The sequence below is a fragment of the Vigna unguiculata genome, unplaced genomic scaffold (assembly GCF_037176805.1).
Source record: "Vigna unguiculata cultivar grain cowpea cultivar isolate G323 ecotype 2 unplaced genomic scaffold, ASM3717680v1 ptg000132l, whole genome shotgun sequence".
Classification (NCBI taxonomy): domain Eukaryota; kingdom Viridiplantae; phylum Streptophyta; class Magnoliopsida; order Fabales; family Fabaceae; genus Vigna; species Vigna unguiculata.
In genome coordinates, this window is record NW_028196774.1 from 97,501 (window position 1) to 112,500 (window position 15,000).

Sequence of the window (15,000 nt, forward strand, 5' to 3'; positions counted from 1 at the left end):
ATACCCAAAGCTAACATCATATAACCCAATTGAGACATTGTAGAATAGGCCAAATTTTTCTTAATATCTTTTTGAGCAATAGCTAAAGTAGCTCCTAATATTACTGTTATTATACCTATAAAAGCTATTGCGTTCATTATTTTGGGTAGCACTATGAAAAGAGGAAAAAGACGAGCCACAAGAAAAATTCCAGCGGCTACCATAGTAGCAGCATGTATAAGGGCAGAAATTGGAGTAGGTCCCTCCATAGCATCGGGTAGCCATACATGAAGAGGAAATTGGGCAGATTTTGCAACTGAGCCACAAAATAGCAAGAGGGCAAACAGAGTAAAAAAAAAAATATTCATTTCATTTTTAGAAATCAAATTATTTATAATTTGAAACAAATGCCGAAATTCCAAACTACCCGTTATCCAATAAAGACCTAAAATTCCCAATAATAAACCAAAATCCCCTACACGATTCGTTACAAATGCTTTTTGACAAGCATTTGCCGCAATAGGGCGGGTGAACCAAAAGCCTATTAATAAATAAGAACACATTCCAATTAATTCCCAAAAAAAATAAATTTGTATCAAATTCGAACTAGTAACTAATCCCAACATTGAAATATTAAAAAGAGTAAGATAAGCAAAAAATCTCAAATATCCTTGATCATGAGACATATAATTATCACTATAAATAAGAACGAGAATGCCAACCGTAGTAATTAATATTGACATAATAGAAGTAAGTGAATCGATCAAGTACCCAAACTCTAAAGAAATATCATTATTTATGGTCCAAGACCATACATATTGAAAAAACAAACTATTCTTGATTTGATGAATAGACAAATCAAGCGAAAAAATCATAACTATAGTTAACAATAAGATACTAGGAAAAGCCCAAATACGGCGAATATTTTTCGTTGCAGTGGGAAAAAGTAGAAGTCCCACTCCTATTAACATCGGAACTGGGAATGGAATAAAAGGTATGATCCATGAATATTGATGTGTATATTCCATACAATAAAGAAAAAAAATTAGGATTCTAATGAATTTGGTTTCTTAGGTTTTTCTTTTATCTTTTTTGTAAAGTAAAGGAATGGTTTCGGTTAATAACAAAGAAAGATAGAATTTAATAAAATAGAATAATCGATTATTCATTATTCTGACTCTTTGGACAATATTTTTTGAACATTGGTTTAGTTCATTAAATTTAACTTAACTAATTAAGTTTTTATTACAATAAGAAATAGCGATTTGGGGAAAACTTTCTAAAAAGTATTATATTCTTATTATAAATATAATAAAAACAAAAATGGAAATTCAAATATATAAAATATATGTCTAATTAGAGATAAACTTAATTTTCATTTACCGCAAAATGTCTTTCACATAAAATTCTATAACAATAAAAAACTATACTAATTCTATGGCAGTTCCAAAAAAGCGCACGTCTATATCAAAAAAACTTATTCGGAACACTTTATGGAAAAAGAAGGGATATTTTACAGCATTAAAAGCTTTTTCATTAGGGCAATCTATTTTTACGGGGAATTCAAAAAGCTTTTTCTGTAACAAATATAAACGTTAGAATAATTTCAATTAACTGGATTCAACGACTCTTTTTTAAATACAAAAATATGAATATAAAATTGATATAGAATATAAGATTCAGTTATGAATTTAGGATATTTACATTCTATATTATGATATTTACATTCTATATTTAATAGATTCTAATAGAATTCTTTAAAATTATTTTATTGAATGTTTAGTAAACAAATATTGTGTTTTAATTGATTCTTTGAATCTCGACAATTGACTAAAATTGGGTTATTATGGTTTCGAGTCAGCCGCTATGGTGAAATTGGTAGACACGCTGCTCTTAGGAAGCAGTGCTAGAGCATCTCGGTTCGAGTCCGAGTAGCGGCATCTTATCTTCTAAAAAAAAGTTCCTATAAAGAATTATTATTTCTATTCCAAGTATTTCTATTTTTTCATTCTATATGGTATTTTCCACTTTAGAGCATATATTAACTCATATATCCTTTTCGGTCGTATCTATTTTAATTTCAATTCATTTGATAACCTTATTATTAGGCAATGAAATCATAGGATTATACAATTTGTTCAAAAAAGGCATGATAATAACCTTTTTTTGTATCACAGGATTGTTAGTTACTCGTTGGATTTTTTCAGGCCATTTACCATTTAGTAATTTATATGAATCATTAATATTTCTTTCATGGACTTTTTCTATCTTTTATATGGTTCTTTGCTTCAAAAAACAAAAAAATGACTATTTCAATACAATAATAACACCAAGTATTCTTTTTACCCAAGGCTTTGCTACTTCGGGTCTTTTAACCGAAATGCATGAATCCTTAAAATTAGTGCCTGCTTTACAGTCCCATTGGTTAATGATGCACGTAAGTATGATGATATTGGGTTATACAACTCTTTTATGTGGATCATTAATATCAGTGGCTATTTTAGTCATTACATTTCAAGAACTCATACAAATTCTTGGTAAAAGCAAGACTTTGTTTTTTTTTAATGAATCCTTTTCTTTTGCTGAAATCAAATATATGAATATGAATGATAAAAAGAATATTTTACAACAAACTCCTTTTCCGTTTTATTCGTCTTATAGAAATTATTATAGATATCAATTTATTCAACAATTGGATCGTTGGGGTTACCGTACTATTAGTCTAGGTTTTATCTTTTTAACAATAGGTAATATATCTGGAGCAGTATGGGCTAATGAGGCATGGGGATCATATTGGAATTGGGATCCAAAGGAAACTTGGGCTTTTATTACTTGGACTATTTTCGCAATTTATTTACATACTAGAAAAAATAAAAAATTGGAATATAGAAATTCTTCAATAGTGGCCTCCATAGGCTTTCTTATAATTTGGATATGTTATTTAGGGATAAATCTTTTAGGAATAGGACTACATAGTTATGGTTCATTTACACCTAATTAATTTAAAAAAATTCACAAATATTGGGAACATTCTATAGAATAAGAAAAAAAACTCCCAATAAAATGATTAAGACCCCATTGAATCAAGTAATGTAATATTGATTCAAGGGGTTCTCACAAACAACAAAAATATTCAATTAGAATTCAATTTCATTTTTATGTAATTAAGAAAATACAAAAAGAAATCCATTTTTTTTTATTGTGCATCGGATTGATTTCTATTTTTTCTTTTTCATTTATTCCCAAAAACTATCTATAAAAAATGAGAGAGAATAGCTTCAACCTTGTCAGCCGAAATTGAAAAAATAAAATCTGGATAAATGCCAATACTTATTACGGGTATAAGGATAGAAATTGAAATAAATAATTCTCGTGGCCCCGAATCAAAAAAATAAGAATTTTGTTTATTAAAAAGCTTGTATCCATAAAACATTTGACGTAAGATAGATAATAAATAAATAGGAGTTAATATCATTCCAATTGCAGTTACAAAAGTTATGAGTATTTTTGTGATGAAAAGATATTTTTGATTGGTAATTATTCCCAATAATACTATAAATTCTGCAACAAAACCGCTCATGCCCGGTAATGCAAGAGAAGCCATCGATAAGGTAGTGAAAATCGTGAATATTTTTGGCATTGGGATAGCCATTCCACCCATTTCGTCGAGATAAAGAAGACGTAGTCTATCATAACTAGTTCCCGCCAAGAAAAAAAGGGCAGCACCAATAAATCCGTGAGAGATTATTTGTAAAATAGCCCCATTCAGCCCTGTCTCGCTTATAGAACCAATTCCTAAAATTAAGAAACCCATATGAGAGACCGAGGAATAAGCTATTCTTTTTTTTACATTGCGTTGACCAAGAGATGTTGAAGCTGCATAGATTATTTGAATGGAACCTAATAACATTAACCAGGGACAAAATATAGAATGAGCGCGAGATAATAATTCCATATTAATTCGAACCAACCCATATGCTCCCATTTTTAATAATATTCCGGCTAAAAGCATACAAGTGCTGTAATGCGCCTCTCCATGGGTATCAGGTAACCATGTATGTAAGGGTATAATTGGTGATTTGACAGCAAAAGCAATAAGAAATCCCATATAGAAGATTATTTCCAGTGCCACGGGATATGATTGATTAGTTAATGATTCAAAATTTAATGTTGGTTCATTAGAACTATAGAAACCCATACCCAGAATTCCCAGTAATAAAAAAACAGAACTTCCCGCAGTGTACAAAATAAACTTTGTAGCTGAATACAAACGTTTTTTTCCACCCCACATAGATAAAAGTAGATAAACGGGAATTAATTCTAATTCCCACATGATGAAAAAAAGTAAAATGTCTTGAGAAGAAAATGTTCCTAGTTGACCACTATACATTGCTAACATTAGAAAATAGAATAATTTAGATTCTCGAGTAACCGGTTGAGCTGATAACGTAGCTAACGTAGTGATAAATCCCGTTAATAAAAGGGGTCCTAGAGAGAGTCCATCTATTCCGAATCTCCAGTAAAAGTCAAAAAAATGGATCCATTTATAATTTTCTGTCAATTGGATTAGTGGATCATCTAATTCGAAATGATAACAAAATACATAGGTTATTAGAAGGAGATCTATGAAACATATACAATAAGTATACCATTTAATTGTCTTATTTCCTTTATGGGGAAATAAGACAATTAAAGAACCTCCGACTATTGGCAAAACTACAACTGTTGTTAACCAAGGAAAATAATTCGTGATAAAAATAAGATATACTTAGACTACAAAAACCCGGGCTCAAAATATTTTTTTATTTTGAGCCCGGGTTTTTGCCAGTAAAAAAAAGTACTTGTATGCGGTTCTTTTTGAAACGTATCAATAAGCTAGACCCATGCTTCGAGTTGTTTCATGCCATAAATAAACTCTAACACTTAAGAAATCCGTCGGACAGGCGGATTCACACCTCTTACAACCAACACAGTCCTCTGTTCTTGGGGCAGAAGCAATTTGTTTAGCTTTACATCCGTCCCAAGGTATCATTTCTAATACATCTGTTGGGCAGGCTCGTACACATTGAGTACATCCTATACATGTATCATAAATCTTTACTGAATGTGACATTGGAACATAATCCTTGAACATCAAAAATTCAACATTTTCAATCTAGTAAATTGGTAAACCAATTATATATATCTATATATGATATATATATATCTATATATATATATCTATATTATATACCAGATGAATCAATGATTTATAAGAATTTTGCTACTAAAAATATATTTATAGATTAATAACTAATAAGAGAATAGAACCAAGATACTTTGATTTCTTATCTTTGTTTTCGCAAACGCAAACATGATTAAAAAGGATATATCATTTCTGCTAATTTGAATGGATTATATAGTACACACTATTCAAAATTAGACTTTTTTTTATGAATAATACTATTTATTCAACAAATTTGATTGATTGATACGGGTTGATTTTCTATTACGATATATTGAGGAAACAATAGCTGGTCCGATAGCTGCTTCAGCGGCTGCAACAGCTATAACAAAAATTGAAAAAATATTTCCTTTTAGTTGCCGCCTATCAAAAAAATCAGAAAAGGTTACGAGATTTATATTAACTGCATTTAGTATAAGTTCAAGACACATAAGGGCTCTAACCATATTTCGGCTCGTGATCAATCCATAGATACCTATAGAAAATAAATAAGCACTCAAAACAAGTGTATGCTCGAATATCATTGACCAACTCCTTTTCAATTTTTATTCATTTCGATATGAATATGAATTCAACGGATTTTATTGCCTAACATAATAAGTCTACAACAAAATCAAGTATTTGCAAAAAGATTTTATACTTTATACATAAATATTCTTTTTCCTTAACATATAATTCAACAAAAAAGAAATGTAATAAATTCTAACAAAATGTAATTTATATTATTTTATTAGTTCGAAAACTTTCTTATTGGCGAGCCACAAAAATTGCACCTATTAAAGCAACTAAAAGAATTATTGAAATTAGTTCAAATGGAAGAAAAAAATCTGTTGATAAATGAATTCCAATTTGTTGACTAGTACTTATCAAATCTTGCTCTAAAATCTGATTGGGTCTTGTCGTCCAAATAATTCCGTGCCATGATGTCTCTAGAATAGTAGTTATTTGTGAAAGAAAGATACTGGTACAAACCATCAAAGTAATTCCATCCCCAACGGTCCAAACACGAAAATTTTGGTAATAGTCCGAACCATTCATAAACATCACAGCAAATATTATTAAAACATTTATAGCGCCCACGTAAATAAGTAGCTGTGAGGCAGCTACGAAATGGGAGTTTGATAAAATATAGAATAAAGATACACAAACAAGAACTAGTCCCAATGAAAAAGCAGAAAAAATCGGATTCGTAAAGAATACTACTCCTAGACTTCCTAATATGAGACCTGATCCAAGAAAGATTAAAATAAAATCATGTAGCGATTCGGACAAATCCATTATATGTAAAATAAAAGATAAATAGAAATTTCATGACCTTATTGATATGACCAGGAAAAAACTTGTTAAATACGAAAATTATCTGTGCATAGAAATTCACCAAATCCTAAGATAAGATATGTGAATTGTTATTAGGTACAGTTGTTATAGAATCAATGGAATTTCATTCTTTTCTTTATGCCAAAGAGTCATTTCAAAAAAATAGAATATCTTTTTTTTTATTCTATATATAGAGAAATTCAATTATTTTTGTGAAGAATTTTGAAATCATTTTATTTGAATTGTTCGAATTGTATAATCATCAATTACTGATACTGGTAAACGACCCAAAGCAATTAGATTATAATTCAATTCGTGGCGATCATAAGTTGAAAGTTCATATTCTTCGGTCATTGATAAACAATTTGTTGGACAATACTCAATACAGTTACCACAAAATATACAGATTCCAAAATCAATACTGTAATTAAGCAACCGTTTTTTTCGAATATCAGTTTCTAGTTTCCAATCAACAATGGGTAGATCTATAGGACAGACACGAACACATACTTCACAAGCAATGCATTTATCAAATTCAAAATGTATTCGACCGCGAAAACGTTCTGATGAGATTATTTTTTCATAAGGATATTGAATAGTTACGGGTAACCTATTTGCATGAGATAAGGTAATCATGAGACCTTGACCAATATATCTAGCAGCTCGTATTATTTGTTCACTATAATTTATGAATTCAGTTACCATAAGGAACATATCGTGAATAGCTCTGAATATTTTTTTTCTTTCTCTTGTTTAAAACAAGTTCTGAATTTTGAATATAGAAGGTCCACATTTTTTTTACAGTGAAAACAGTTGAGACGACGTTGTTAATAATAGATTACCAAGAGAAATGGGTAAAAGAAACTTCCACCCAAGATTTAATAATTGATCTATTCGTAGCCTAGGCAAAGTCCATCTTGTTGTGATAGAAACGAATATGAATAAATAAGTTTTAACTAGTGTAATAAAGATACCAATTATCGTTACAAAAACTCCGTATGTTTTATTTATTTGAAAAAAATTAGAAACGAAGATGTACGGAATAGAGAAATTTGAACCACCAAAATAAAGAACTGTTACAAATAAGGAAGAAACGAATAGGTTTAAATAGGAAGCAACATAAAATAAACCAAATTTGATACCGGAATATTCGGTTTGATAACCCGCTATTAGTTCTTCTTCCGCTTCTGGTAAATCAAAAGGTAATCTTTCACATTCTGCTAGGGAAGAGATTAGAAAAACGAGGAAACCCATAGGTTGCCGCCACAAATTCCATCCCCAAAAACCATATTTGGATTGTGCATCAACTATATCAACTGTACTTAAACTGTTAGATAATCCTAGTCGGTGATGACATTACTGTTACCATCTCTATTACAGAACCGTACATGAGATTTTCATCTCATACGGCTCCTTTAAAGCCTTAAAAAAATATAAGAACCCGGCCAATTATTTCTCCCTTGATATATCCCTAAGATAGATAAGATTCTATTTTCTCGGACGGTTCTGAATTAGACCCATGGAATTCTGTCTGTTCTAAAAAAAATTTTTAAATGAATACACACTTATTTAAAAAATAAAAACATTTGCACATTTATTGAATTTCTTTAGATAAATAAAAAATACAAAAGGTACTTCTGAATTGATCTCATCCTTTAAAAAATTCAAAATTAAATTTGTTGAGTAATAACTTAATTTCATTTTTGCATAAAATACTCTTTTAAAATTATCAAGAACTCCCACATCATTTTCGATTCCGAAAAATAATTAGATGTTCTTTTTTTAAATTATGATTATCTCCATAAATATGGAGTATATAAGACAAAAAAGAAAAAGGAGATCACTTTTACCTCTTATCTTATTCCTTTTTGTGCAAGCAAAAGGGGACTTCAAAAAATTAAAGGATTATTTCGTTCCTGATAGTTATTTATTCAATCAATGGATGGAAGTATACTCTAGATCGGAATTGGGGGGAGTACTGCCTTATTTTTTCTACCAACTTCAAGTCCCCATTAGTATTCTTTTTATATTATACATAAATTGGATAATTTAAAAAAGAAATATACGTTACTAATCTTTTGTGTATTTTGGTGTTTCTAGCCATCCATTAATTTTTTTTATTATATTAATGCCTTTTTTTAATTTTGTTAATATATGTATGCTAATTCATACAAATGATATTGAAAATTTGAAAAAGGTTGGTCTTTTGCGTCCGCTTCAAGACAGGATTACTAATCAACAAATCTTGGGAAAAACAACCACTTCTATACATAGAATATAATATATAGAATCTAATTCTAGAATTTCATTGATTTTTTCACCTTATTCTTATACATAGAAAATTAGACTCAATATTTTTACTGCAATTTGAAATCATCATACTTTCTCTATAAGTAATAGAGTATTCTATAAATTATATTCAAAAAAAGCTGTTTTATTGCACTCATATAACTATCTGATTCAATTATTCAATCCAAATGCGAAAAGAATATATATATATTCTTTATAGATTCTTTTTGTACTTTAAATATAAGGAGAGGCTTATAAGAAATAGTATCAAAAAATTTATGTCTCAACGAAGCACACATAGAGATATCGATAACACACATAGAGTTAATGGTATTTCATAACTAATTGATTGAGCAGCTGCTCGTAGACCACCCAAAAAGGAATATTTATTATTTGACCCATATCCTGACATAAGAAGTCCAATGGGGGCAATACTCGAAATAGCAATCCATAAAAAAACACACCAATATTCAGATCAGATAAAACAAAGTTATAGCCAAAAGGAATTACTGAATAGCTTATTATAATGGATATGACTGAGATAGATGGGCCGAAACTAAATAAACGAATATCTCCTCTAGATGGAATAAGATTCTCTTTAAAAAGTAATTTTGTTCCGTCTGCTAGAGCTTGAAGAACTCCAAAAGGACCGGTGTATTCAGGTCCAATACGCTGTTGTATCCCTGCAGATATTTCTCTTTCTAACCATACAATTGCTAGTACACTTATAGTAATTCCTAATATCAAAATAAAAATAGGCACAAATACCCAAAGAATTCCATATATCTCTTTCAAAAATTGCAATCTGAAAAAAAAATGTATATCTTGTATTTCTGTTAAATCAATTATCATTTCAACGATCACACTTCTCCCATAATAATATCTATGCTACCTAGTATTGTCATAATATCGGCCAATTTCATTCTTTTAACTAATTGAGGAAGAATTTGCAAATTTATAAAACCGGGCGGATGAATTTTCCATCTCCAAGGAAAACCATTTTGATCCCCTATTAGAAAAATCCCTAATTCTCCCTTGGGGGCTTCAACTCTTACATAAAGTTCTTGTTTTGGCAATTCAAAACTCGGAGACGATTTTTTACTAATAAATCGATACTCAAACTCATTCCATTCTGGCTCTTTTTCTCTATCAAAGCAGCGGATTTCTAAATTTTCATATGGACCGCCGGGAAGTCCTTCCAAAGCCTGTTGAATATATTTTTATGGATTCTATCATTTCACCAATTCGAACTAAATAACGAGCTAATGAATCTCCTTCTTTTTGCCATTGAACTTCCCAATGAAATTCTTCGTAACATTCATAATTATCCACTTTACGTAGATCCCATTGTATTCCGGAAGCCCGAAGCATCGGTCCTGATAAACCCCAATTAATAACTTCTTTTACATCAACAACACCGACGCCCTCAACCCGTTCTAAAAAAATAGGATTTCGCGTAATAAGTTTTTGATATTCAGCAATACTTATAAACCCCAATTAATAACTTCTTTTACATCAACAACACCGACGCCCTCAACCCGTTCTAAAAAAATAGGATTTCGCGTAATAAGTTTTTGATATTCAGCAATACTTGTTAAAAAATAATCGCAGAAATCATAACATTTATCTATCCAACCATAAGGTAGATCAGTCGCTACCCCTCCGATACGAAAAAAATTATGCATCATTCTCATACCTGTGGCAGCTTCAAATAGATCATATATTAATTCTCTTTCTCTGAAAATATAGAAAAAAGGTGTTTGTGCACCAATATCTGCCATAAAAGGTCCTAGCCATAGTAGGTGAGAAGCTATACGGCTTAACTCCAACATTATTACTCGGATATAGCTGGCTCTTTTAGGTACTTGAATATTTCCCAACTGTTCTGGTCCATTTACAGTTATTGCTTCTGTGAACATTGTAGCTAAATAGTCCCAACGTGTTACATAAGGCAGATATTGTATAATTGTTCGGTTTTCCGCTATTTTTTCCATTCCTCTGTGTAAATAACCCAATATCGGTTCACAATCAATAACATCCTCACCATCTAGAGTAACAATAAGTCTAAGAACACCGTGCATTGATGGGTGGTGAGGCCCCATATTGACTATCATGAAGTCCTTTCTTTTCGTTGAGATATTCATAGGTTTTTGCTCGATTTATTCTTTTATGAATCGCTTAAAAAAAAAGTTCATCCAAATTCAAGATCTAATAAATCGAATAATTGAAAATTACTCTTCAATTTAACGAATTTGTGACTGCCGAATATTAAACTGATTGATTAATTTTTTATACCGTATTCCATCTTTCTTTGACAAATAAGACAGTAATCTTTGCCGTTTTCCCAAAATTTTACGTAAACCTGTTTGGGATGAGTAGTCTTTTCGGTGCAATTCAAAATGTGAAGTAAGTCTTCGTATTCTATTGGTAAATTTGAATATTTGAAATTCAACCAATCCCGGTTTTTTTCCTTTTTTTTCTTGTGAAATAACAGGTATAAATGACTTTTTTACCATAAAAAAATAAAAGTTTTTCCTTCTCCTCGATTTTTATAGATATTTTTATTGATCAGTAATTAGAATGACACTCATTTTTAATTTTTTGATAGAAATCCGAAATCTAATTTTTTTGATAACTGAAATCAATCCAATTGAAATAGAGAATTTAAATAGATATAGTATAAAGGAGACTAGTTTGATATATAAAAAAGAATTGTATACATTACATTAGATAAAAAAAGATAATTTTGTTAATGCTTTTTTTTTATGTATACATCATTGAATTAAAATCAATGCCATACCAAAATACGTGTATTTGTTTAACCTATGTATCTATCTATAGATAGATACATATGCTAAATAGAAAACAAAATTAGATTAACGAATTTTCACACGCGGATACATATGTATCCTTACTATACTGAAACGGCTTCCATTATGGGTATTAAACCAATAACGATTTATACAAGCTAAATCTTCTAATCGATATTTTGGCCAAAGAAAAATTTTGAAATTCATTAGTTTTTTTTTCTCTTTCTCATTTCTTTTTTTAGTCAAAACTTTAAAACAATTTTGGACTTTATTTTCATTATAAAATATTGTGTTTCTATGCATACTATTTATATTATTTGGATCTAAACAAATTCTAATTCTCAACTCTCTACGACGTCTAGCAGATAAAATGTTTTCAGGAACAAGTAAATTAAATTTCTCGTTTTCTTTGTTTTCTGTTATCTTTTGATCTTTTGTTCTTGTAATGTATTTATCAAAAAATTTCTTATTAACATGAATTTTTTCTGAGTATTTTTTATAAATTTTGCGTTTATTCTTATGAATTAATGAAAAACCCATCATTTTATACTTAAAAAATTGTTTATTATTTTTTCTAGACAGGCGAACTGGTTCGATAACAAATAGTTCTTTTTTCCTAAATTTATTATTTTTCTTTTTCCTTAAGCCTGAAAGAGTTAAATTCGTCTGTTTTTGAATCATCATAATATCTAGACCTAGTTCTCCTCTTTGAATAGAGGCTATAGTAATTTTTCTTAAATTTGTCAATCTAATAAGGAGACAATATACTTTTACATTGTTAAATATTTTTTGACCTAAGAAATTTTTCCAGTTTAAATGGAAATTCAAAAAATTTCTTACTAAGAATTGAAGTTCTGCCTCCATATTGTTCTTGGGTTTTTTTTTCGATGTTCTAAAAACATCTATTTTTTTTTTCTTTCTAGTAATATTCTTTTCACTAACATTTTTATTTCCTTTAGAATGTAAAAAAAGAGAATGTAAATAAAGTAATTTTATTGGTATAATTTGCGAGTTACCCCTAAATGTATTATAAAATATCACAAATTTGGAAAAGAACCAAAATTCCGGATTGCATATGGAACGATTTAGTATTTTTCTATTGATTCCCGTCCAATCCAAATATTTTCTATCCGGATTTATAATAATAGTATCTTCTGCTATATAATTCTTGATAAAAATATTACTTATTCTATCAAATAAGTCTTTTTTATATGTATTGTAATTAGAAGAAATCATTGTGTTTTTATTTGATTGAAATAGGGATCTATATCGATAAATATATGAGTCTTTCTTATTTGCATAATTCATAAAATTATAGGATAAAAGATCGTATTTATATTGTTTTCTAATTTTTTTTTTTAATGGGATTCCTTGTTGTTCTTTGTAAAGAATTAATGGGCTTTTTCCATATGAATCCCATTTGGTTAAATTTTTATTTTGAGTTACACCACATTTAGTGATTCTATTTCTCCATTTTTGTGATACTAATTTTGACCAGCTACTGTTAGATAAGTTATATTGATAATAATTATTCTTTAACCAATTTGTCCATTGATTTAGTTCAGAATTGAGCAGGTTATTTTGTTTTCTTTTAGAATGAACTATTCCTTGTGCTCCAAAAAAAGAATCCTTTATTTCATTTTTCAGAAAAAAAAAATTTTTATTATATTGAAAAAGAAGTCTTAACTTATATATGTTTATGTTAATAATTCGGGTTTGTAACAAATTTAAAAATACATATGGTTGTGACAAAAAGGAGACATCAAAATAATTATGTGAATTCGCATTCTTATTCTTATTATTAAAATATTTGTGTAATTTTAAAAGAAAGGGAATTATACTTTGATTTGTTTTATAACTTCTTTCTGTATTTGGTTCATTATCGTAAAGCCATTTATTTAAAAATTTTTTTGTTGATTCAAGAAAAAGTTGTAGCTGGATTTTCGGAATACAAATGATATATAGAAAGATATCTATGTATATTTTTTTCATCAAAAATTGAAAAAAAGAATGTGATTTTTTAGTTAAGCTAATATTTCTTCTTTGGAATATCTGCAAAATTTTTTTTTCGAATTCTATCCTTTTACTATCATAAATTTTTTTCTTCGAATGAATATTTGTCTCGCGAATTCCAAGTCCTCTTTTCTTTTCTTCTTTTTTCATTTTTTCTATTTTTTTAATAACTACTTTTCTCTTAGTATTGAGATCCTTTATAGATTTTTTTTTCAATGAAAAATTTGTCGACTTTATCGATTGAATTGAAATGGTTGCTTCAGAAATCATTGAATTATTCTTCCAAATTGTTGAATATTTTTTGTTTTCGCTCAATTCATCGAGTTTTGGGGGTTTCCTTTTAATAAAAAAATATTTTAAATTTAAAAATTCTTGTTTTTTTTTCGTGAGGAATACTATACTTTTTCTAATAATTTCAAGAATACTTTGGATGATCCCTTTTGCTTTTTCTATTACGATATTTAGAAACAGTTTGAATTTTTCACTTAAAACTTTTAGAACTAGAAAAGTGAAAAATTCAAATTTTTTCTTTTTTTTTTTTAGTTCTTTTAAAATGGGGTCGAAAAAGGAAAGTGGATTTTTCGTGGAACTAGAAAAAGGCAATTCAACTTCCATCCCCCAAACTGTTAAAAAACAAAAGTTCTTTTTTTTCTTTGAATTTTTTTTGTTTTCATTACATCGTATTTTAGATTTATGCCAAGGTTTTAGACGAAAAGGAAATAATATTTTTATCTGAATCCCATCTGTTAGCCATTTTTGCGGAAACTCTCTTTCGGATAATTGAACGCCGTTATACGTGCATTTAATATATATTTCTCTCTTCCAATCCATATAATCTTCAGACCATTCTGGAATTTGAAAAAATAGTATACGAATTGTATTTTTAATTATTATAAATGAAGGTAATAGAATATATTTCCTAATAAAGCATTGGGTTATTAATAAAACACCTCTTATTACTTGAGCAAATATAATGCTATCCCAGGCTTCTGCTATTTCTATACGTTTTCTTTCTGCATTTTCCTTTTTTGCTTCCTCCTCTTTTTTTTTCGGACTTTTTTTTGTTTTTTCCTCTATAGAACCTAAAATTTGAAATTCTGTCTTTTTACGAATCCAAATATTTAACATAAAAAATCTTTTCATTGATTTTAAACTATGAAAAGAAAAGAATATTGATTTTTCAATTTTATCCAAAAAAAGCGGCGAATGCACCCTTTTTTGAAAAAATTTCCAAGTAACTGTTTTCCGTCTTTGAGCACGGATAGATCCTTTGATTATGTCTCTTCGAAAATCCGATTGTTGGGAATAACGTCTTAAAGCCAATTCGTTTTTTTGTTCATTATTTTCAGTATCTCCACGATCACGATA